This window comes from Mirounga leonina, unplaced genomic scaffold (assembly GCF_011800145.1).
Source record: "Mirounga leonina isolate KUSES-001 unplaced genomic scaffold, KU_Mleo_1.0 Mir_53, whole genome shotgun sequence".
NCBI classification, from domain to species: Eukaryota; Metazoa; Chordata; class Mammalia; order Carnivora; family Phocidae; genus Mirounga; species Mirounga leonina.
Genome location: NW_023270807.1, coordinates 71,027,768 through 71,048,375, shown reverse-complemented (window position 1 = coordinate 71,048,375; position 20,608 = coordinate 71,027,768). Strand labels below are relative to the sequence as shown.

General features: G+C 40.8%; 1 protein-coding gene across 2 annotated transcripts in view; it reads right to left on the bottom strand.

The window, feature by feature from the left end:
• Nucleotides 1-20,608, bottom strand: part of DSE (dermatan sulfate epimerase) — a 77,415-nt gene that overhangs the window by 52,080 nt on the left and 4,727 nt on the right. Inside the window, exon 1 of one of the 2 annotated variants that reach the window (XM_034990350.1) lies at nucleotides 18,762-19,399. The exons of the other annotated variant lie outside the window; for it this stretch is intronic. The gene's annotated coding sequence lies outside the window, so the exon portion shown is untranslated. Of the gene's footprint in view, nucleotides 1-18,761; nucleotides 19,400-20,608 lie in introns of those variants that run through there. 2 annotated transcript variants of the gene reach the window in all.

Here is a 20,608-nt window from a genome sequence, read left to right as displayed (position 1 = left end):
TAAAAAAATTGGTATAGCCACGCTAAATAAAATATATGAAATAGAAATAACTCTTGGACTCTACTCATATTATGTCTAGCACCCAAAGCTTCAAGGAGGCTGGCTAGACCCTTCAAGGTCAGAGACCTGGCCAAAAGAAATAGTCCTCTGTGGTTATGTCTGGGGAGGGGTGTGGTCTCTGGCAACACAGAGACATGGCTGGGTCTAAAGTAATGCTGAGTCCCCACCACCCCCACCTCCACCCCGAAGTTTATTATTTTGCTCTTTTCATTGGACATTCATGCAAACAATTTAAAAAAAAAAAAAGCCTGCCTATATTAAATCCACCAAAGTCTAAGATTGGATGCAGTTATCAATGGAATTAACACTGTGGAGGTTTTGTAGGCATCTGAAGTGAGGATGAATTGGAAGTTTCTCCTTTAATTGACCCCTACATGGATAGTATTGAAGAACTTCTCTCAACTACTGGTTTTTGAATCTGTAGCTCACGTTCTAGGTGTTTGTGGGAGGCTGGATTTTGGGGGAATGGGTGAGAACCCACAGGGAGACTAGAATTTCTCTATCTCAGATCCTATACCAACATTCCCTAAAGGTAGCTAAAGGCTGATTTGTTTTATTCTCTCCCTCCTCCCTATGCATCCTGTCCTCCTACCCAGGTCCAGAGTCACTGAAGTACTGGGGGCTGCTGCAGAGAGGACTCATGCTGTGATCCCAGCCACTTCTGCCACATCGCTTCCCGTTACGTAGGTCATGCCTGAGTATGTTTAAACAAGAAGAGTTGCTCCTGAAGCACAGAACCTCATTAACATGTTGCTTTGGGAATCATGCCACCTCAATATGCCAACTGTTATTGAAGGTTCCCTCGTTATCGCTGCAAATTCACGTGAGGGTGTCAGGGCAGCAAGGCTGTGAGCTGTGAGCTACCACACATTTAAAACATAAATTCTTATTGGGATACCATGTGGGCCAGTGCGGACCCCACAGAAATTCTACAGAACAATCACGCGCACAGGCCGCCTGGGAAGAAAGGGCCGTAGCATTCATCATGTCACAGAGTGTGTTGCCTTCCTATTATACCGCACTCGACTCACCCAGCCTCCACTGCTCTCCCGCGATTAAGGCCTTCGTTGATCTATCCAAAGAGTTCATTTGTTCTGTATCTGGCACATACCAGTTATCACATGGAACGGTTTCTATGCCGTGCCTCACAACAGGACTTAGCACTGTGCTCGACAAGGAAAAGGCAGCTCACAGATGCTGGCTAAACTGAATTAACCCTTGGACTTAGGTGTTGGCAGAGTAGAAACTTTATTCCCTCTTATTTGAAGCCAAAGCAAGTTCTGAATTTTTCAGAAAAATATTTCTGCTAGGAAACTAATAGAGGAAAATACTCACAAGGCCGAGAAACTTCTATAGCCTAAAAACAAATTTCAAAGAAAAGAAAAAATTAAACTTAATCAAAGTCTAACTCAAACTTACTTTAGGCTGATAACCTAAAGGGAGACATCTACCATCTTAAATCTATCCAGAAAATTACCTTGAAAAGCCCCCATTTCCAGTCTTTGGGTTTCCCCTTGAAACTTCTACCCTCAGCATTCTACATACCACTCTGTAGAGAGAAGAGCTGAAATTACATGAAAGGAGTGTCTCTCATGATCATTTTAGGTGGACCACAGATGGACAGGTTTTATGCCAACTTATCTCAATGGGAAAACTATCACTGGGACATCTAACCGGAGATTTCAACAGAGATATAAAGTTCCTGTTCAAAACGTATTTACATTTAAAAGTTAAAAAAAAAAAAAAAGTAAATGGATAGGGCAAAAACTGTTGAAAGTGGTAGCTGAATGACTCAAGTTTGGGAGATGCTGAAATGCTAAGTGAAACAATGACCACTGAGTTTACGAGAAGGGCCAACTCTAACTCTCCCACTGCCCCACCACACACACACACACACACACACACACACACACACACACACATGTTGAACAAGTCTACTTTCAGATGTCTGTGGGTGATCTCTCAAGCCACTCTCCCCCTAGTTCATGTGTTACAGACACAGCAGAGCACTGCCGACTCCCTTAAATCTTTAGGTTGCACTTGGCCCAGCTCAAGAGCATGGCATTTTCAATATGGCAACATCATGCGCAATCCCCGGCAGCAGCTGCCATGAATATTTCAGTTTACTCATAAATCAATTCTCAGGATGTTTTTGAATGACTCTATGGAGCCTCATTTCCCCTAAAAGCCTTTCCTCTTCTCTTCCACTATAATACACTAACTTTCCTTACCTAGTTTTCTTTCCCATTCTTCTGTCTCACTCTACACAGCCCAGAAAGCAAAACGTTCCTAAGTTTTCACCTAATCAATAAGTATAATATAGTCATTTAAGAATTACCTGTCACTACCAGATAATTGAGATAGCAATTTGATCATCCCCCTGCCTGAATGCCTAGCCTGTGTTGGCAGCAGTCCAAATCTGACAGTATGCTTAGGCCAAGCCAAATAATACAAAAAGCATTTAACAAGATGCCTGAATTCTAATTAAGTAGGTCCTCACAAAGCAACAATAAGCCTAAAATTATTTTGCTTTAATCCTGGTTCCAACAATCCACTGCAGCGATTATGACTGCTGACACAGAAATTTTGGTGAAATGCTTTTCACATATTTGATCTTTTACTTTATAATAACTTGATGTGACAAACAGTATTAAGAGTTAGTGTCTACTGATACTCTAACAGTATCTTAAAGGCAGAACTAGAACCCGATCTCTTAAATCCTAAGCCAACATTCTTTTCCTTAACCAAATTTTTAACAATATTCAGTGACATTGAAGTTCCCATTTTCACCATCCTTATACAAAGAAAGCACAGAAAGAATATGCTCAGGAGGAAAAGAACTGAAAACTAGACTAGTAACATCAAGTTTCAGAAATGAAGTAGGTTTCCAAATGGTCACATGGTAGCACAAAAGTTCTTTCAATTTCCCTGGCTTTAGAAAATATAGAAAGTATAAGGATCGAAGAGTGATATTACCCTGTAGAAAGTAGAAGATGTCCCAAATGAAGATGGATTAAAAACGCTCTTACAGCATGTGTCAAGTCTAAGGAGCACAGCATTATGATTAACACTGGGCATGGAGAGAAGAAAAAAATCCCTGCTCTGCTGTCTGCTAGTTTTGACCAACGACTCCTGCTCTCAGAGTCTCCATTCTCTCATCCATAAAACGATCCCAACTTCATGGGGTGATTAAATATTATGTGATGCACCGAGCATAGACCCTGACATGAAGAGCTCTATAAATATTTTTAATAAAAGGGAAGACTTTTCAGACATGCACAATTATATTAACCTATTCATAAAATATTTTCTTGAAAAAAACTAAATATTATAAGCAAAATAAGGAAATCACAGATGGTAAGTGTCTGGGCAAGGTCATGCCACTTTTTAGAAACTCAGCTGAAACTCAAACAGTATGTTCCTGACTCTTTTTTTTTTTTTTTTTTTAAGATTTTATTTATTCATTTGACAGAGAGAGACACAGCGAGAGAGGGAACACAAGCAGGGGGAGTGGGAGAGGGAGAAGCAGGCTTCTCATGGAGCAGGGAGCTCGATGCGGGGCTTGATCCCAGGACCCTGGGATCATGACCCGAGCTGAAGGCAGACGCTTAAGACGCTTAACAACCAAGCACCCAGGCCACCCCTGCTCCTGACTCTTTAACACATCATTCATTAGTAAGCTCAACACTCACTGGAAAAGAAAGCATATAACCATTGAGACTTTCCAAGTATTTGTCAGGGGTTTTGCCCTCAAAGAAAAGAGTAATTATTAAATAAACGATATCTGAGTTTGATTGCCTCCCAAAGCCCATAATTCTTGGTGTGTAAAAGGTGGACTGCTTCTTGCTGTATTCTTTCAAAAGGCCCAGTGATACAACAGGGCCTGGAAAATAAAACCTCTGGCTGCAGAGTGTTTCCTAGTAATAAATTTATGACTGAAGGGGTACATGAGTACTTGGGAGATATCTGCTGCCCCTGCCTGAGCTGATAAGGGAACCTCAAGGGTCTGGAGTTAGCTCAGGCAATGTCATCAGTATCTCAGCTGATCGTCCTGGATGTGCTATCTGATGTTAATAAAACCAAAATCCTCCTCCCCCAACATATATAAAACCAGAATGTCACTGCATTCATTTACAAGAAATACAACTATCAAGCAGATTGGGAAATATTTTCTGGCTTCATCAGAAAACCACACAGGTAGTAAAATTATTTGATAATTGCCTGGTGAGGGGCCTTGGGCTTGGGGCAACTCAACCAGTCAAGATCACCGCCATAACTCTCTTGAAAGGAAGCCACGTTGTCAGCATCTGTCACAGACGCCCTGGGGATGTCATTAAAAACAAAAATTTTTAAATTGAATTGTAATGATATTTAGGAAAGAAGAGCAAAATCTACATACCCCACAGCTCCTGCCACGATCCCCACCAGGTTTAGCTCAAGAGTACCTGTTCCTGTTTGCCCAAGCCAATGGATAGACCCAGTAGTCAGTTACCTGATGAGGATAGTTAAATACTTCTCACACTAGAACTGGATGTGCCCACATCCATGAAGGGCTAAAACATAAAACAGTCCTGCAAACCGGACAACAAAATGCCCCTGACTCCAGATCCTCTTCCCTGGAAAATGTATAGGCACTGTAGAAGTTAGCAACTACGACTCCATTGAAACCCAAGTTTCCTCATATTTAGGCCTCCAATCAGGTTTCAGGCAAATTCTGATGCCCTGAGAACACTAACATATCTTAACAGAACTGCACATTTCCTTCTCTGATCTATTTTAGGATTTAACTCTCAGAGAAATCTATTTCCAAGTATTTGAGAAACATCTTGCTGTGGTCTCACATACTACTTCAAAATGTACACATTTTTAAAGTTCTCCTTACTTTGCTATTTCCATTTTATTAAATGTATAATTAGGATACTTTTTTGAAAAATAATTCTACCTCAATATCAAAATAAAACGTTTTATGCCCTTGGTAAATTTCTGTAGTGAAATAAATCTAACATTATTCTTACATACATCAAATCCTAAGAAAACATATGGTTTTGGTACTACACAATCATTTGCTAAAATTATACTCCCTGACGTGTAAAGCCTGTAGACTCAGCCAAAAAAGAATATTTTAAAAACCAAGGGCTCTTAATCAAAATGAAAGCTCCTTTTACTAAGGGTTTATTGTTTTCCTTATTTCAGGTGAAAAGAAATATATCTCCCCAAAAAGTCATTTCCAAACAAAAATCCATAATATGAAATTATAGTATACGGAACCCCCAAGAATTTCCACCCACTACTGAGGGAGTCATTACAACCCTGAACCCACACAGCAAAACCACACTGTGTATAATAATGGTGCTCACCACCTTCACACTCAACACTGGAGAAACTTTAAGTTGGGTTTGTAAGTTGAGTGCAGCTCTGTGCGGTCCAAGACCACTTCTATATTGTTTCTGGGAAAGTTTTTTGTGAAGATAATACATTTTCTCACAATGTAATCTGAAACTCACTTCTTTCCTAGACCAACACTGGTAACTATATAACTTCCTTCTATAAGAAGAATGGTTAACCTGGGCGCCTGGGTGGCTCAGTTGGTTAAGCGACTGCCTTCGGCTCAGGTCATGATCCCGGAGTTCCAGGACTGAGTCCCGCGTTGGGCTCCGTGCTCAGCGGGGAGTCTGCTTCTCCCTCTGATCCTACCCCCTCTTGTAGGGAGCTCAACGCCAGGCTCGATCCCAGGACCCTGAGATCATGACCTGAGCCGAAGGTTATCAAATAAATAAAATTTTTAAAAAATAAATAAATAAAATAAAATTTTTTAAAAAAATAATTTTTTTTTTAAATAAAAAAAAAGAAGAAGAATGGTTAACCTAAATTATGTTTAAAATGAAGGCTCCTGGGGCATCTGGGTGGTTCAGTCGTTATGCATCTGCCTTCGGCTCGTCATAATCCCGGGGTCCTGGGATTGAGCCCCACGTTGGGCTCCCTGCTCAGCGGGAAGCCTGCTTCTCCCTCTGCCTGCAGCTCCCCCTGCTTGTGTTCCCTCTCTCGCTATGTCTCTCTCTTTCAAATAAATAAATAAAATCTTTAAAAAAATAAATAAAGATAAAATGAAGGCTCCATCTCCCATTCACCAGAGGACTACTTGAATAAGTAATTTAGTGGCTATCAAACTGAAGGCATCATTTAGTGGTAGAGTTCTGCCTGGTGCACATTACTACAAAACTAAGAACCATTAAGATCCAGCTTTTGGGGTGCCTGCCTGGCTTAGTAGGTAGAGCATGCAACTCTTGGTCTCGGGGTCATGAGTTCAAGCCCCACGTTGGGCACAGAGCTTACTTTAAAAAATAAATAAATGAAGGTATTACCTAAAAACAAATTAGACCCAGTTTTTGAGAGCATGGCTGTCAGAAAATAGAAAGGAAGTAAAATCTATACTTTCATGGGGGCAAAGAGAAAGCAGGGTAGAGGTATGGTGGAAGATTTACAAAGTCACTGAGGAGATCAATGAAGCAGCTAATTTTGCTTACAAAAAGTCTAAAAGAGGAAATGATATGGTTATACTTTCTAAGCTATAAGTAAATTCTAGTTTATCTAGCAGTCTAACAATTGGACACCTTCTAATTGGTACCTCTTTACTACAATTATAATTGATTTTCTTAATGATGGTATTAAAATAAAATATGCTAAAGTATTTTCAAAATTTTTTATTCTGGGGGCACATGGGTGGCTCAGTCAGTTAAGCATCTGCCTTCGGCTCAGGTCATGATCTCAGGGTCCTGCGATCGAGCCTGGCGTTGAGCTCCCTGCTCTGCAAGAAGCCTGCTTCTCCCTCTCCCTGTCAAATAAATAAATAAAATCTTAAAAATAAATAAATAAAATTGTTTAAAAATATTTTTTTATTCTGATACTATTTTCAGATAATATAATGTTGAATATAATTAAGTGTATTTCTTTTTGGTATTCCAAAGTGTTTAAAAAGTAGTAATTTATGCACATTAAGTTTTCCAATGCATTGTTTTCCAGAACTGGAAAATCAATTTCCCATCCATGTCGGAGGTAAGAATTTCTTGTAAATATTAATTAATTAATTCAGCTACATATTGAGCAGCTATTAAGTCCAGGAACCATGCTAGGCACAGGGATAAAAAGTAAACAAGAAACATTATGCTCTGCCCTTAATAATTATAGGATAAAAATCTATGAAAATGATGTTTCTGAGGTTTTGGGTTTTTTTTTTAAGATTTATTTATTTGAGAGAGAGAGAGCGAGCGTGCATGCATTGGGAGTGCGAGCAGGGGGAGGAGCAGAGGGAGGGGAGCAGAAAGAGAGAATCTCAAGCAGACTCCCTGCCAAGAGCGGAGTGGAGCCCCACTCCAGGCTTGATCCCATGACCCTGAGATCATGACCTAAGCTGAAATCAAGAGTCAGTCTCTTGAGCCACCCCTGAATTGGTTTATTTTAAACTGCAGAACTTGTATTACTCTGACAATAAAAATAAAAAGGAATTCTCCCTTAATCCAACATAATTTATTTAACAGACTATAGCTGGCCCCAAAAGAAAATTAACAATCATTTTTTTCTCCAAAATTTTTCTGAACAGTAAGTAACCAAAGATTCTCTGGAAGGTTCTACAAAACCAGCTATAGCTTTCTCAGCAATATCTTTAACCACGAAAACACTTTTCTGGCATTACTGGCTAAAAATATAAAGCATAGAAAAGAAGATAAAGAGAATGAAGCTAGTGGCTAAATATAACTTCATACAATTTCAAATAACAACAGTTAAACAAAACCATAAATAATCATTAAAAAGCTAAAGTACAATTTTTCTTCCTGCCATAGACTGACAAGGGCAGACTGGAGAGGTGGCCAAGAGAGCTCACAGGGGGATCAGAGTGGCTTTTGTTTACCGCTCTGACTTTGGACAAGCAAACTGTTGAAACCTAGTCCCTTATCTCAAATGAAAATGAAAATATTATTTGTCTCATATAACGGTTAGGAGAATAAATGAGATAACACCTATAAAGCACTTAACACTTTCTGGTAAGAGTTCCCCCAAAATGCTAGTCATCATTGTTCACTTCAGAACATGATTAGTGGCTGTAACCAGAAGCTGGAGCCAGACTTCCAAAGTTTGAATCCCAGCACCACCACGGCCCTAGCTCTGTCCCTGTTTTCCCCTCCAGAGACTGGATAAGATAATACCTTCCTCATAGGGTCTCTGTGATCTTCAATTAGCTGATATACCTAAGTGTTAGCAGTCATCATCATCTTCTCAATGAGACCAAGGTCGGTCCAACGGAGAGGAAGTGTGCCATGACACCAGGAGGAAGCGCTCACAAAACTATCACACAGAATGTTATTTTTAAAATAGGTACAATGCATTGTGTGCTCAGAACCTTGCAGAGTCATCAGGAGCCTAAAAATATCAAATATTTTGACAAATACAAAGTAGGCCAAGAGGTTTCTCCTTCTTCCAGCTCAACGGCACATTTATAACCTTCAGACTACATATTCCAAGTAACTCAACACGTCTGAGAAGAAAAGAAGTCTTCAATCTAATACTATTTCTTCATCAACCAATATTTATATAGAGAGATAAAGCTTTCTGATATACCACAATGACACATGTGTTTACAGCCAGAAAAACATACTACACATAGAAATACCAGTCTAGGGCGCCTGGGTGGCTCAGTCGGTTAAGTGACTGCCTTCGGCTCAGGTCATGATCCTGGAGTCCCGGGATCGAGTCCCGCATCGGGCTCCCTGCTCGGCGGGGAGTCTGCTTCTCCCTCTGACCCTCCCCCCTCTCATGTGCTCTCTCTCATTCTCTCCCTCTCAAATAAATAAATAAAATCTTTAAAAATAAACAAATAAATAAATGGCAATAGACATTAACTTCCAGTTGGTAATGTAACTCCTTGAATTTGTGGATAAAACTATCTTTAATTCTATAACAAATTCTCCCCCTTGGATTTTCAGATATGTGACTTTCTTTCTTACCAGGTGTGATGGTTAATTTTATGTGTCAACTTGCCAGGCTATGGGTACCAGATATCTGGTTAAATAGTATTTCTGGATGTGTCTCCGAAGGGGTTTCAGCAAGAGGTTAGCATTTGAATCAGCAGACCAAGTAAAAGTAAAGGAGATTGTTCTCTTTGATGTGGGTGAGCCATTCAATCCACTGAGGGTCTGAACAGAACAAAAGGCAGAAGGAGATTTCATTCTCATTCATGCACGCTCACACTCTGTGCGCACTCTGCCTGTCTGCCTGCCTGCCTGAGCTGGGCCATCAGTCTTCTCCTGCCCTTGGATTGGGGTTATACCACCAGCTTTCCTGGGCTCCAGCCTGCAGACAGCAGATCATGGGACTTCTCAGCCTCCAGAGTCAAATGAACCAATTCCTCTGCCTCAATGTCACCTTGAGGCCTCCCTTTCCTCCTTTCCACCTCTTTCCTGATTTCAGTCAACACCACATGTCCCTGCAGGTCAGGTCCTCTGCTCCTCTAGCCCAGTATCTGCAAACCTCTGTGGAATGAGTCATGACATCAATTATAGATTCTCGGGCTAAGTACCACAAAACACACTTAACCTCTGATATGTAATCTACTCAGTTTCACTCATTTATGAATTTGGCTAAAACTGTGTATATTTGGGGTATGTCCTGATATCATTCTCCTCCAGGATCAGGTCCTATAGGTTCAGTCTCTCACAATGACTCTAAGAAACACTAATAGCATCCTCAAGGCCCTACCATGCTAACCACGCTATGCAGTAAAGGGTTAACCCAGTAGGCCTACTGCTCAAACCCTGTAAAATTTCTAAGAAAGGCCTGTTTTCAGGACTGGCTCAAGAGGAGCTCTGAGCCCTTGTAATATTCTGCCAGATACATGATTTTTGTATACCTGAGGCCTCGGGCCATGTAGTACCAGCATGACCAGATAGTTTATGCTAACACTGATTCATGACAAACTCCTATCTTTGCTGCGAGGGGCAAGACTCTGAATAGCTAAAGTCAGTCATGCAGGTGCTGCGCATCTACACGTGGGGACCCCAGTGAAAGCTCTGGACACCAAGGCTGGGATGAGCTTCCCTGGCTGGCAACGCTTGGCCCCTGCTGCCGCGTACTGTGGTCAGGAGTGCCACTCCACTGAGAGAGGAGACCTGGAAACCCGTGCCTGCTTTCTCCCGAAGTCTCCCCCACGCAACTTTTCCCTTTGCTGATTTTAATCTGTACCCCTGGCTGTGTCAAACTATATTCATGATTAAAACACCTTTTTGTGAGTGGCTTCTAGTGGGTCACTGGGTCTGATGGTGGTCTTGGGGAACCCCCTTCCCAGTCTTCTTCTTAGTCCAATCATCTTAATTCCTGTTAGAAGTATGAGTCTTGCCACATAATTTGCCCCATTAGAAAGTACTGGCATAATATTCACCAAATCTTTTTCTTGTACTCAACTTTTGCTTTTTTTCTCTGATTTATCCCCAGAAAAATGATTCTGTCCAAGGATATTGCTGTTGAAGCAAAAGACACAGCAGAATTTACAGCACTGGACTTAGAGACTGCCTAAAAGCTATAGGTATTATCCAAAAAATGAAATACACAGATGTTAGGCAAAAGGCTTAAAAGAATTTCATGGGAAAGTAATTTGCTGGCATTAAACCTATAATTCCAGCTTATTCAATCAAAATAAAAATTTCATTTATTGGATGAGTATATACACTCATGAGTATGTATACAGAGTATATATTGGAGAGTGATGCTTTTCTCACTATACATGAAGCTCGTTTTTATTTCTTACTTATATTCAAGCATTCTTCCATTTTTCCAATCTTCAAGTACTCACCAATGACAACATTGAACCTTTTTTGCTGCCTTTCACATTCTCAAACATTTTTATATGCACTTTTTTCGATTCTCATTTTTGTCTCACAGATCATAGTCCTTTGGCACTGAAATCTCTGAGTACTTTCCAAATGTCCTTTTATGAATCATAATCAAAACTCAGAATACCACAGCCTTGGTTTGTAAAACAATGATACATATATGTAATTAACCCAAAGACACAGGCACTGTCTTCTCAGGACTTGCCCATCTCAGTTCCCGGCAATCAATACTGCCAGCAACTGAGGCCCAAACTCCCCCTCCTTCCCTTGCCCACTCTGTCTCCAGGTCTAAACCATCAGCCAATTCCGTTGACTCCACCCTCAAATACATCCAGAACCCAGACACTTTCGACCCTGCCATTATGCCTAAGCCACAGCATGTCTTGCCAGAATTATTGCAAAGGTCCCAAACTAGTCTGCTCGCCTTCACCCTTACTTCCCCATGGCCGTTCTCAACACAGCAGCCAGACCTGTCCTTGTTCAATCACAATTCAGGTTATGTCACTGCTCTGTTTAAAATCCTTCAGTGGCTTCCCATTGTTCAGAGTAAGAACCAAAGTGCTTACAATCATTCTCAAGGCACTACGTGGCCTGCCCCTGTTGCCTCTCTGTGTCTTTTCCCATTCTAGCCATGTGGCCCCCTTGCTCTCCTTGTACTCATGGGGCGTGCTCCTTCCTCAGCACCTGTGTTCTTCCTGCCTAGAATGCTTCCCCCAGACATCTACATGGCTTGCTCCCTCGCCTCCTTTAAGCTTTTGTTCAAATGTGACTTCCTCGGCGAGGCTGGCTGGGACCACGTTATTTAAATCAATCACCACCATTCCCTAACTCCCTTCTGGATTTTACTTTTCTTCAGAACACTTACAACCTTCTAATCTACTATATAATTTACTTATTTCTTTTGTCTGCTTGGCTGCCCCCTCTAGAATGCAAGCTCCATAAGGGCACTTTGCTTTCTGCTATATCCCCAACACCTAGAAGAGTGCCCAGCACTTAATAAACATGCAGAGATTATTTACTGAATGGATTAACTAATGTGTCAAGATGTAAACCTTTAAAAACTCAGAGATAGGGCACCTGGGTGGCTCAGTTGGTTAAGCGACTGCCTTCGGCTCAGGTCATGATCCTGGAGTCCCGGGATCGAGTCCCACATCAGGCTCCCTGCTTGGTGGGGAGTCTGCTTCTCCCTCTGACCCTCCTCCCTCTCATTCTCTCTCTCTCTCAAATAAATAAATAAAATCTTTAAAAAAAAAAAACAAACTCAGAGATAACTATACATATAATTATATAACTACATAAAAAGAAGCAATAAAAATCTTTGTGTACCAAGACAAACCATCTGGAGGTAAAATGGACTATAATGTTTGACCCTTTCAAGGTTACTCAGGGCGATTATTACAGTTTACTGATAGCGGCCCCCATACTCACTGCCCTCTCAAGCCTCCCTGGGGCACAAAGCTCGCACCGCATCTGCCCCAGGCTGCAGGTGGCTTGCTGTGCCCCCAAGTCTTGTCACACCTTCGTTAATGTGCCTGGCCCACCGCATATCACACTCCATGCCCTGAGCATCCCATTTTGTTTCCCAACAGTCCACAAATGGTTTTCATGGGTTTTTCTCCAGGTCTTTCTCTAAATGCCACCGTAAAACTTTCAGCTCATTTCACATTGGATTAGACATCCCGCCACTTTTCCCATCTACTCCTGCCCAGACCAGCCAGGCCTCTCTTTCTGCTGGATGGTTGGTTGTCTGGTGCTAAGACTTTTATTAAATTTGTTCTGTTCTGAAATTTAGAGTGATTCCCTTCATGTCCCCACTTTTAACTGTATTCCCAAAGATTATTATTATTATTTAATGGTTTGGTATAAGAGCTTTATTAGTGCTATTTGCAAATTAAAAAAAAAAAAAACAAACCTTCCTCTACTGATAACATTTCTTTTAGCTAGAGAATTCAAAAGAATCAGGATGCTTTCTTTCTTTTTTTTTTTTAAAGATTTTATTTATTTATTTGAGAGAGAGAGAATGAGAGAGAGCACCTGAGAGGGTGGAGGGTCAGAGGGAGAAACAGACTCCCCGCCGAGCAGGGAGCCCGATGCGGGACTCGATCCAGGGACTCCAGGATCATGACCTGAGCTGAAGGCAGTCGCCCAACCAACTGAGCCACCCAGGCGCCCAATCAGGATGCTTTCTAATGAATTATTTCTCGTACACCTATGCCACTCCTATTATTTTGTGCTAAATATCTTATTATGGTGAGTTTTTATAGATCTATAAAGTGTTACTAGCCAGGAAACTAAGGAAAAGCTTTACTAGACTGCTGAAGACTATGATCACTGTGCAGAACAAAAGAATAACAAAAGAATAATGTTTGTGTCTGTATGTCCAAGGTTATACAGGCTTAACTGGATGTCTTGGTGAATCAACTGTTTCTATTTCATACTGTCTTTAGCATCCTACTCTGGGAACGGTAGCTCTGTTTTCCACATCTCCTAACCTAGGCATACACTTCTCATCTCCACTCTACACATTTCACCCAACCTCTCTGCTCACAACCAGCTTCCACCTAGCTATTTCTTTTGTCTAATCTGATGGTGTTCTCTTCGTGGAGCTGGACGCTGGAGAAAACCCCTTTTGTACTAATCTTATTTTCTAAACTTTCTTCTCATGTATCGTCCTAAATGAATGTGGAGGTAAGAGGACCACCTGTCAGGCAATTTCTGAGTTAAATGAGGCAGGGGAGGGGGAGCAGATGTCACTTAGGCTCCTTCCAAACTAAAGATTTTATAAAGAAACTTTGATTTTTTCAGTGACACCCTATCCTCTGCTATGCTCTCTGGGAGGTCACATCTCATTCTTCCCAAGCCACAAGGAAGGTGGAGTGAGCCTTTTCAATTCCTGGGGCCACCCCTTAGCTCTCTCTGTGACTCTCCTAGTACCTTTGCCACTTGAAATCACCACTTGTGGATGTACTCTTTTTAACCACTGCAGGCAATTTCTATTGTTTGGGGATATTTTTAACTTCAGTGACTCACAAACCTCAATCATATTTGCCCATTCCACCTCAATTCCAACAATAAACCCGAGAGGCATCAACTTCTATCTGACTTCAGCATATTGACCCACTTACTCATCTCCAATAGACTCTTTAATAAAATCCTTACGTTGATACTTTGGATTTTTGCCTCTTTCCAAAAGTATTCAATTCTTCCTTTCTCACCTATACTTTGGGACAGTGATAAATCGTCCAAATTTATAGAGAAGACTGAAATTATCCAGTGTAAGTTTAATATCCCTAAACTTATCTGAATACTTTTCTCTCCAATCCCCAAATGGAAAGAAGCAAGAGACTGCTATGCTGGAAAGAAGAAAGAAATGCAAAAGATCCCTTCAGGAGACAGGGAGATATCCTTATCTCAAGAGTCTCTGTGACATGTCCATCACTGCAGCCATTCAGGGAATGGTGCAGGTCCGGGCAAACAGGAGAAAGAAAAGCCAAGGAGAGCTCACTAACTGACTCTCATACAGACCTACCTCCCCTCTTCCACAATCCTTCTGGCACACCATGGCCATAGTGTGATAGACTCAAAAGATCTGACTTGGAGTCTGTTATGGGTTGAATTGTGTCTGATAAAAGTTCATCATGTAGAAGTCCGAATCACCCATATCTCAGAATGTGACCTTACTTAGAAACAGGGTTGTAAGATATAATTGATTAAGAAAAGCTCATATTGGAGTAGGATGGGTCCCTAATCCAATATGGTATGTTTATAAAAAGAGAACATTTGGAGACAGAGAGACACACAGAGAATGCCATGTGATGATGAAGGTAGAGATCAGGGTGAAGTATTGCCAAGCCTAGGAATGCCAAAGACTGACCACCGGAAGCTAGCAGAGAGGCATGGAACAGATTCTCCTTCATGGCCTTAGAAGGAACCAACCCCATCAACACCTTGATTCTAGACTTCTAACCTCTAGAACTGTGAGAATAAATTTCTGTTGTTTAAGCCACACAGTTAGAGGTACTTTGTTACAGCAGCTCTAGCAAATGCAGTCCTAGCTCTACAGTTTTCTCATTTCAAAAGCAGAGATCGTTAATTCTTACTGCTATAAACAATAAATATATATAGTGCTTACCAAGTGCCAGGAACGGTGTTAAGTACTTCACACGGATTAACTCATTTAATCTTCACCACAGGCCCATAATGTAGATATTAATATCATCCCCTTTTTACAGATGAGGAAACTGAGGCATAGGTGGATTGAGTAAGTTACCCAAGGTCACATACATAGTGAAGAGCCAAGAGAGAAACCCACGCAGTCTGACCATACTACCCATGAAACAACTATCTTTGTAAACCACAAAATTCCTCACAAATTAAACAATCACGATTATAATATCACTTTTCTATCCAAGAGCCTCTATTTCCCACAATAAAACGAACAAATTTCTCATCCAAGAGCTTCCACAATCTAGCACCTGCCTACCTTCATTTCATCACTCATTTCCTCCCTACACAAATTCTCCCTTTGTACTTACCTGCTCTTCCTTGCTTCAGCACAACTCACATTTTTGTCCTTTATTCCCACTGTTATTTTCGTTCATGGAATTCCTCCTCGATGCTGCTCCACACCCAAACTCTTATCTTTCTCAAAGAATACAACATTCTTTACAAAGCCTTCCCTGGCAGCTCCATCCATAAGTGGTCTCCCCTGTGGCCTCGTATATGCGTTGTTCACTATTCCTTGAGAATTCAGGAATAATGCCAGCCAAGAAGGTGCTTACATCATCTTATAAGATGGCAAAAGAAATGAAATTTTTACACAAACCACTAAAATAAAAAGAAGGATGTTTGCATGAGAATGACAAATTACTATGGAGATTTACAGAAGTTACCACAAGCTGGGGTGGAGAAAGATGTACTGAGGAGGTGGTCCCTGAATTGGGCCTAAAAAGAGGTCAATAAAAATATTTATAGCTTTATATGCATTTACTAATGTATGCATTTAGTACTAATTACATGCACACTGAGTTATTTGAAGGTATATGTTATCTTCCTCTCTCATATTTATGGTTTCAGTCTTCTCTGGATCCAAAAGGGATTGGAGGTGAATCTTACCCACTGAGGTATAAGCTGTTGTGAGGCTGGGGTCTTGGTCTGGTCTTTCTTAAAGTGTCATACACAGCTGATTACATGCAATCAGACCTTCAAGAAACACTTGAAGAACAGATGCATAACGAAGGGAAGAAAGGAAAGAGAATGTTACAGGAGAGAAGTGAATTCCCATGGTTTTCCCAAGTTCTCCTCGACCTAGCAGCCACTCCCTTTCTCTGCTTCCTGTGCCTTGGCTCAGCTGCCCTGCTTGTGATGCTTTTTCCCTTCCCCTTTCTGGCATAAAGTCCTCTGAGGCCCAGTTCGTTCTCCCCTCCTAGCTGGGTATTCTCTGCCAGGGTAATCCTACGGATCTCCTCCTTCCTGCCATTCTACTGCATGCATTCGGCTCTGGTCAGCACTTAGTTGTTCTCATAAAGTTTCGTACTTGGTTATCCTTCCCCCACCAGATTTTATAGCTCCCCAAGCCTGGAAACCATGTCCTATTTATTTTGTATGCTTCCCCTCTTAGCCTCCACACAGACGTCCCTTTAAACACAGAAGTACCTGGCAAATACTTGCAGAATGACTAAATCCTTTCAGTATTTCTATCGCTGAAGTATAATGTTCTTTCATCTAACTCTCCAGGTTCAAAAGTACAGTGGAAAAAGTTATATATCAAAGCATTCATTCCCAAGTAACACAGATTTATCTTTTCTAAAACTTGCAATCACTGAACCAAACTTCAGTGGCTTCACCAACAAGAAAAAAAGGTGTAAGCACACAAAGAAGGATCTGTTACATATCTGCCCTAACACTGCTAGCTCAATTCACCTTCTTTAGGCACAGGATTTATCATTTTATGGCAATTTAGTAGTATAAATACTACACACATTTCTTCCCCAAGAAAGAGATACTGAATGTGGTCCAACTTAACCTGAAACTGGCAAGATGAAATTCAACAACTAGAAATGAAATTGAATTTGTAAAGCTCTCAAGTTCCTGCAGCAGATACTCAAAATTAACTATTTGTTAATTTGAATTTAATATGGAATAATTCTATACAAGTCACAGTAAGTCTAAAAATTTTAATGGTGAGAACCTTAGAACCATAACACAACACATGGTTAACGTGGAATCCAATCTGAACAATGCTCGGTTTCCTTAGAAGAAACGGTGAAGCTTAAGATTTTTATATTATATGTTCATTTATTTAAGTAATCTCTATAACCCAATATGGGGCTGGAACTCGACTCCGAGATCAAGAGTCACTGGTTCTTCCATCTGAGCTGGCCAGGCACCCTAACAGATTCTTATTTTGCTCTCTACTTCTACTGGGTTCTCAGTAGAACTGATAGCCTCTAACTTGTGGGAGACTTAAGGTAAAGATAAAGGAGGGAAAGAAGAAATTAAGCTTACCACCAAAGGGGCCAGCAAAAGACACTCTTACCTAAGATAAGTCTGCAGGTTTTTCAGTGCCTCCAAGAATCAGAATTTCCTTTGAGAAAGGTCATTTCAAAACTGCTTTAAAACCATGGACTGCAAAACTAAGTTGAAACACCGATTCCAACTGCCTAAGACACTGACTTTGCTGGGCTCCACTTCTTGCCCACTGACACTGGCTGAGAGTGCTTTTTCCAACACTTGCTGTTGCATCAAAATAAACCTGCTTTTAAGAGAATTACACCTCAAGTACTGTCTAATTTTAATATTGAGAAAAAACAGAACCACTGGCCTGAAACTCTCAATTCTCTTGGAGATTCTATTTTCTTAAACAAAAATGAAACAAAGTTCACTTTCCATTTTTATAAGTACCATAATTAATTTTTAACCATAAATACTGCTATAAGAAGTTTGGTAAATGAGAGAAGTTTCCAGACTCTTTCTGACATAGGCAACCTCTGTATTTTGACCACATGACTGATGAATGCCCCATATGTTCCTATGGCCACTACTGCCGGTCTAGTTATACTATAAAAAAAACAGAGCAGAAAAACATAAAAGATATTACTGAAAAGCCCAAATGGAATACTATAGTCTGGTGCCAAAACCTTTTTTAACGGTTTTCTTGAATAAAAAAGAAATGTGGAGAAAAGCGACCTGTTTGGGGGAGGAAACCGATTAAGTATAGAGAAGAGGAATTTTCAGATATTATAATGTGTACCTGAATGAAAGGTTATTAAAGGACTTTTACACATAATCAGTATTTAGCCAGTGAGCAAATACTTTGTTCTAATAACAAAAATGCTAAGTAGAAACCATAAAGATAACTTATGTTTCAAACACTAAAACTGACCATTTCTTCTATATTCATATAATTAAGTCCTTTTTAATTCCTAAGATTTTCATATCCAGATGAGCCGAAGTCATAAAATTAGAGCCCGAGAAGACCGATGCTAACATCCCTCCAGGACAGCCTCAGTTAAACCTTTTTAAACACAGAAGAACTCCAAGGCCTCCTTCAGAAAGCCATTCTAAAGGTTAAAATATTCAGAAAAACTTCCCTGTATTTAGCATAAATCCCTCCTGATACTTGCAGTAAGTCGATTTCCTCTTCTTCTTCTTCAGGGAAGATGGGAAACAGCTGTTCAACATTCCCTTTCAGGCTACTTTTTCCTTCCTGCCAGACCCATCCCCCCCAAGGGAGAAGTGTAAACACTGCAGGTGATTCCAAAATGCAGCTGGCCCAAGCCTGATTACCCACACTGTTGGTGACTCTGGCCCCATTTGTACCTCCTAGAATGCTATCCTGAAACAGCCAAGGCCCCAAGAAGAGTTCTTCACCAGAATTTGTAGAATTCTAGAAATCCATGACCTATAGTCTGTCCTCAGGAGGCTCAAACAACAAAAACAGCGCTGCTTCACGAAGAAAGAATTACAGGCAGAGCTGTAAAGAAGGTAAGCGGGACTGTCCCGCAGCCAGGCAGTCTTCCCCGCCCCTCTCCGGGGCCTGCCAGGCTGTTGAGCGTACCTTGGCATGGGAACACTTTTAAACTACTTGGTGATTTTCATCATGCAATTCGTGAGTTTCTTGTCAGTGACGCAACTTTCTGGATGCAAACGAACCTTAGCAATGCAATAACCCTTTCCATACTTCAATCTAAGGGAGTCTTCTAAATCTAAGCGTCAGTGTGTCGACTGTGACATCTGGAAATGAGTAATCCCTGCTAGCATCACAACATAATGTGCAGATTACTACATTATACACTGAAATGTAGGTAACCAGCCTAACGTTGTTACCTCCCACTTCATGAATTGCTAACTAATATCCCCATTTTTCTTGCACTAGCCATTAGACTCCAATAGTAAAGCCAGTATATGGCCTGTGTACTTCATCAATAAAAATATTATAGACCCACAAGTTTGGTAAGCCCATTTCCTTTACAAATTCCTTTTAAGAGTTATGAAATGCTGATTCAACTTTGCTGTGGTATAACATCTGCATGCATCAAGTGCCTGTTGCTTAGTAGCTAAGTTTGTTACATGCAAGAAAAATGCAGAAGCCTTGATTTAATCAACAAATAGAAATTTACAACTCTAAGGCATCTGTGTATGCAATGAATATTTCAAAGGGAAAGATTTCAATGACAGTTCTTTAACTGATTGTGGACCTATTCGATTTCTACTAAAAGAGCAGTGTGGGGCGCCTGGGTGGCTCAGTCGTTAAGCGTCTGCCTTCGGCTCAGGTCATGATCCCAGGGTCCTGGGATCGAGCCCCACATCGGGCTCCCTGCTCCGCGGAAAGCCTGCTTCTCCTTCTCCCACTCCCCCTGCTTGTGTTCCCTCTCTCGCTGTGTCTCTCTCTGTCAAATAAATAAATAAAATCTTTAAAAAAAAAAAAAAGAGCAGTGTATACTAATTTAAACAGGGAATTTTACTATGATTATCCTGCTATTTTTTCATATTAACTGGGGAGAAGAGAGGCAATATTAATTCCATAAATAATACCAAAAAATTTTTTTGGCATGTAGAAATATACACTCAGTCGCAAACTCTCTCTGACCCTGTCTAGGACAAAGCAGATGGACACAAAAAACCTACAATACATATGTCACGTACAAGCCATTGAGAGTTAACTGCATATATGTCTTGTTATATTTTTAAAAACAGGACCATACTTATCTAATGGCCATAACCATTCCCAAATATAAAATGTCAAACCACACTTATTATCAATATGTTTATAGCTTCTAGATATTACTGAAGAGGGAAATTCTGTTCTTTCAGGAATTGTTTACTAACATTTGATGACAACACTTACCACGTTCATGCTTACGGAATATCCCTAGGGAATTGAAACAACTAGAAGGAAATCCACTGGTAATCTTCACACACATTAAAAATTCATAGTGTTCTTCTGAATTACTGAATTACAAACTACCCCAAGAAATAAACAGATGGGGGGACGCCTGGGTGGTTCAGTCGGTTGGGCGTCTGCCTTTGGCTCAGGTCATTATCCCAGGGTCCCTGGATCGAGTCCCGCATCGGGCTCCTTGCTCGGCGGGGAGCCTGGTTCCCCCTCTGCCTGCCTCTCCCCCTGCTTGTTCTCTCTCTCCCTTTCTCTGACAAATAAATAAATA